At 42.0% G+C, this 5,453-nt stretch overlaps 1 long non-coding RNA gene across 2 annotated transcripts; it reads left to right on the top strand.

Annotated features, from left to right (window-relative positions):
* The first annotated feature begins 367 nt into the window (after positions 1-367).
* LOC130355638 (uncharacterized) lies at positions 368-4,584 on the top strand. 2 transcript variants are annotated; one of them, XR_008888601.1, is made up of 3 exons: positions 368-436; positions 3,853-3,922; positions 4,006-4,584. It is a non-coding gene; the product is annotated as an uncharacterized LOC130355638 (long non-coding RNA). The 2 variants fall into 2 exon arrangements; XR_008888602.1 differs by lacking the exon at positions 368-436 and adding an exon at positions 439-546.
* Positions 4,585-5,453: the final 869 nt, after the last annotated feature.

A 5,453-nucleotide genomic window follows, 5' to 3' on the forward strand; every position in this document is an offset into this window, starting at 1 on the left:
CCCAGCAGTCCTCAGTGCAATCATGGTAACAACACAGCATTTGTTTACAGCAGTGTTGCCTTACCTGTAGCTCTCCAGATGTTGCACAACTACAATTCCAACAAACCATAAAAGCCTAAAAGGCTGTGAAGGCATGATGGGGTTATAGTTTTGCCAAAGCTAGACTGCCACAGGTTGGGGAACACTGGTTTAGAGTATGCCATATCCTCTATTATTAAAGATGACATGTCACCCTTGAGCTTACTAAGTTATATTACAGTAGGGAGAAGGTAAATGTATCCAAACATGAAATAAATCACCTTTAGACACTTTAGGGCTGTTAATAGTGCCGCCATGTTATAAGGGGATTACCATGGTAACAGTTTCCCTCAATCTTAACTTGGCAGTTTAGCCGACTGCACACATGCACCAGCCAGGGCCTCTTATTGCCAGTGGGGTCAGTATTTCTCACTGTACAGTTTCTCCAGTGTATCTAAGCCTTTTATATGTAACAATTTGAACTTAGCCTACTATTTGACACAGTCTGTTGAAGCTGATGTATCTAAGGTACAATTGCTAAGTAGTTGTATATAGGGCTCCTTTTAAACTACATGTTACTCCATTTTAAAGACCTGTTACAATGTCCCGTTAAGAAAACCCTTAAAATGGCCACTATTAGATACAAAAACTTTTGATATGTTGTAAAGCGAAAAGGATTTGCAATTGCTTTCATTAAAAAATTTTCAATTTTTCATACTGAAAAAGCCAGTCAAATAACTGCCCCCGCCTGCTTGAACACATACTAGTCCTGCTGTGTCCATGTGTCATCACCATGTCATGGACATACTTCCTTGATTGACAGCTGTGAGCGCAGGGCTCACAGCTGGAGGAAAAATCCTCCCACTGTCAGCTTGTGCCCCGCCACTGTCAGTGAGGACAAGCTGGGAGTTGTAGCCTTGCTAATGCTAGGAGAGATGTGAACAGACAGCATACTGAGGGAGGGGGCAGAAACTTGAGAGGAATTCAGACTAGGGAGCTAAATTAAAAGTGTAATAAAAAAATAAATAAAGGTGCTAGACAAATAAAAATTAGATGTACATGGTCAGGATTAGGTACTGAGTGGTATATTAAAAAAAAATGTTTTTAGGTTGGATCTGACAGGTAGGCTTTAAAAACAGCCGTTAAACGGCTGTTACAAAATCCCATTCAAGTCTATGGGATTTTTCGATTATGCGTTATCACCCGTTATAGCCCCTTATGAATAATGTATGTTATTTGTGACGGAAGAAAAAATAGTGCATGTAACGTTTATTCTCCCATCACAAATAACTTCCGTTATTCATAATGGGCTATAACAGGTGATAACGGATAATCAAAAAATCCCATAGACTTTTATAGGATTTTGTAACATCCATTTAATGGCCGTTTTTAAGGGTTTTCTTAACAGCACATTGTAACGGATCTTTAACCCCTTCATGACCCGGGGTTTTTCCGTTTTTGCACTTTTGTTTTTTCGTCCTTACTTTAAAAAAAAAAAAAACGTAACGCTTTAAATTTTGCACCCAAAAATCCATATGATGGCTTATTTTTTGCGCCATCAATTCTACTTCGCTTTGTACAGTGAAACGAAAAAAAAAATCATTGTGCGACAAAATTGAAGAAAAAACACAATTTTGTAACATTTGGGGGCTGTTTCTACGTAGTACATTTTTCAGTAAAAATTACACCTTATCTTTATTCTGTAGGTTCATATGATTAAAATGATACCCTACTTATATAGGTTTGATTTTGTCGTACTTCTGGAAAAAATCATAACTACATGCAGGAAAATGTCTATGTTTCAAATTGTCATCTTCTGACCTCTATTACTTTTTTATTTTTCTGTGTGGGGCGGTATGAGGGCTAATTTTTTGCGCTGTGATCTGACGTTTTTAGCGGTACCATTTTTGTGATGATCGGATTTCATCGCGGCGATCCCGAACGGCTCCCTGAGCTAACCGGCATTAGTTTACTTTCACTTTAGACGCGGCGTTCAACTTTGAACACCGTGTCTAAAGGGTTAATAGCGCGCGGCACCGCGATCATTGCCACGCGCTATTAGCCACGGGTCCCGGCTGTTGCTAGGTGCCGGGCCCGCTCCACTGTTGCTAGACGCCGTGGCCCCGCGTTATAGAATGGGAGCCAACATATAAACAGAGAAACATATAGGCCCTGATTTACTAGTGTAAACCCGACATGTTTTGTCGGAATGTGCACCAGAATCAGGCGCATTGCGCCAAAATCCTGTCTGCGCCAGAAAGGAAAAACCCGAGAAAACCCTGTGTCTGTTGGGAAAAGGGGGCGTGGTCACAGAAAAGGGGCGTGTTCCCAACATTTTCACAAAAAAACAACATATTTACCAAGGTTTCAGCATGTGTAAAAAACAAAAAAAAAAGAAGGAAGAGTGCAAAATGTAGGGAAACCTTAGTAAATACTGTGGAAAATTGTAGGGAATTAAAACCCACAAAGAAACCTACACTCCACTCTTAGTAAATCAGGGCCATATTGTGAAAGGAGCCTAAGACTATCATGCTTAATTCAAAGCTGTTGTGCCTGTGTATTTAAGTAACGGATACTTTGCTGTGTATCTAATCGCATTATATTACTCTTAATACGTAGTGTGGTGTCCTGGTACCGTATTGCATACCGTACCTAGTGTAGAGGTCCCCAAAGTCAGAGTAACTACGTTCAGGTAGGGTTCCTCAGGTGGGACAGCCCCTAGTCGCCTCTCCTCAAGTCAATCTTTAATAATAATAAATGTATATATTTAATAATTATATATATTCTATAGTAATGTATAGTACTTACCTTGTTCAGCGTCGCAGGACCTTCGGTCATGTGACCATGCTAGTAGCCTCTATGGTATGTTGGAGGACCTTAGGAGGTCCTTGGGTCACGTGTTACCCACAAATCTCTGTAATGGTGATTGACATCAGTATGGACCAATTAGCGTTAGTCCAGCCCCTGCCCATATAATGGAGCTGCGTACAATTATCGCTCTCTTGGGTTGATGCTCTTGTAGATGCCGGACTAACAGGACAGTGCTACGCAACTTTCAAAGACACGCTAGGCCTCAAAAACCTACTGGCCTCAGCGGAACCAAAACCGTGAGTTTAAATCTAAATCCCCGCTAATGCTAGCATGACTACTGGACCGCAACTAACCCCTAAATCCAGTGGAACAAAGCATAGTACTAAAAGACTCTAAATGCTAAAGTCCCAACCTTTGTCAATCTCCAAGGAAAGCCGTTGTTATGCTTAGAGACTGTTGTTATATTATTGAAGCTTGCAGAAAACCTTCAGTAAAAGTTAATACTGTTTCAGAAAACTCTCCGGTTGTGGACAATCTATTATTATCTACCTCCCTATCGCTCTTGGGAAAGGTGGCGGTAGGAAAGCATTATTGAGGAGCCCTCACCCTGGCGTCACGAATGGCAAGGGTTAACAAGCACCCTTTAACTACTGCACAGCTACACTCCCCATACCTTACATCCCCCAGGCTATCACAGTAGGGTACGTTCACTCGTGCATATTTTCTGCTACAAATCTGCAGCAAAAATATGCTTGTGTGAACGTACCCTAAAAATGCAATTTATCTGTTATAGCTAAGCTTATCAGTTTTGATACCTATGTACATAAATTATTGTGTTTCTAATCCCATGATTTATTTTGAAATGTACTATTTATTGAATATCTAAGCCAGTCTAATGTGATACTGTCTGCTGAGCTGGTGTATCTAAGCCTGTAGGATACAGTGTTGCTTAGCTGGTGTATATATAGTTAGTGATACTGTGCTGCCAGTTTATCTTTCTCTATCTTGTATGGTATATTATAGGCCTTTGAAAAAGGAAAGAAGCTATTTCATTGCTTGCTGTGGGCAACTGCACCACCCTTCCTCTACACAGGTTTTGATAAATTTCCCCCATACTTCTTATTCTTTCCTTTTCTCACATACATTTGTTATAACCTTTTTTTTTTTTTTTTCTAGAATAGATTTTTTATCCATCAGTAGGAACACAAGATTCTTCACAGAAAATAAACCGGACATGTCCAAGCAAAATTCCTGATGCAGCCGTCTGACAGGATGGCACACCACAAGGAGGATTATGTCAACCTTCCTTTCCATGTGTGGATTCAGCTTGGTATGTATACTTTGCAGTTGGGTGGATGACAAGCTACTGCAAAGTCTGACTTCACTCAAAGAAAGACACCAGCTGAGGATCGAGAAACAAAAGCATGAAAATCGCAGACTGCTGTTAGTCTTCAAAATGCCAAGAACCATTGAAGACATGATAGCAAAGACTACAACAGTCTTCCTATCTACAAACGTATTGAACATGGCATCGACACTTGGCATTCCAACAACTGGCAAATGACACCTCCAAGGCCGTTCATGCACAGAAACCACCTGAGAAGACCACTGATACGCCTGGTGATGGCTGAAGACCAAGATCGGCCCAGAGCAGAAACCCTGCTGAGACCATCGATTACAACAGTTTTCCTCTGCATTAGCGCATTCAGCAGTGTGTATATACACTGCTCACAACAAATAAACGGAACACGAAGATAACACATCCTAGTTCTGAATGAATGAACTAATTGTATGAAATACTTTCATCTTTACATAGTTGAATGTGCTGACAACAAAACCACACATCAAAATTATCAATGGAAATCAAATTTATCAACCCATGGAGATCTCGATATGAAGTCACACTCAAAATCAAAGTGGAAAACCACACTACAGGCTGATCCAACTTTGATTTAATGTCCTTAAAAGAAGTCAAAATGAGGCTCAGTGGTGTGTGTGGCCTCCACGTGCCCGTATGACCTCCCTACGATGCCTGGGCATGCTCCTGACAACTCCTGGACAGTCTATGGTGCAATGTGGTGTTGGTGGATGGAGCGAGACATGATGTCCAAGATGTGCTCAATCGGATTCAAGTCTGGGGAAAGGGCGGGCCAGTCCCTAGCATCAATGAATCCTCTTGCAGGAACTGCTGACACACTCCAGCCATATGAGGTCTAGCATTGTCTTGCATTAGCAGGAACCCGGGGCCAACCCCACCAGCATATGGTCTCACAAGGGTTCTGAGGATCTCATCACAGTACCTAATGGCAGTCAGGCTACCTCTGGCAAGCACATGGAGGGCTGTGTGGCCCCTCAAAGAAATGCCACCCCACACCATTACTGACCCAATGCCAAACCGGTCATGCTGGAGGATGTTGCAGGCAGCAGAACGTTCTCCACGCCGTCTCCAGACTTTGTCACTTCTGTCACATGTGCTCAGTGTGAACCTGCTTTCATCTGTGAAGAGCACAGGGTGCCAGTGGTGAATTTGCCAATCTTGGTGTTCTCTGGCAAATGCAAAACATCCTACACAGTTTTGGGCTGTAAGCACAACCCCCACGTGTGGACGTCGGGCCCTCATACCA

The sequence above is a fragment of the Hyla sarda genome, chromosome 2 (assembly GCF_029499605.1).
Source record: "Hyla sarda isolate aHylSar1 chromosome 2, aHylSar1.hap1, whole genome shotgun sequence".
NCBI lineage: Eukaryota > Metazoa > Chordata > Amphibia > Anura > Hylidae > Hyla > Hyla sarda.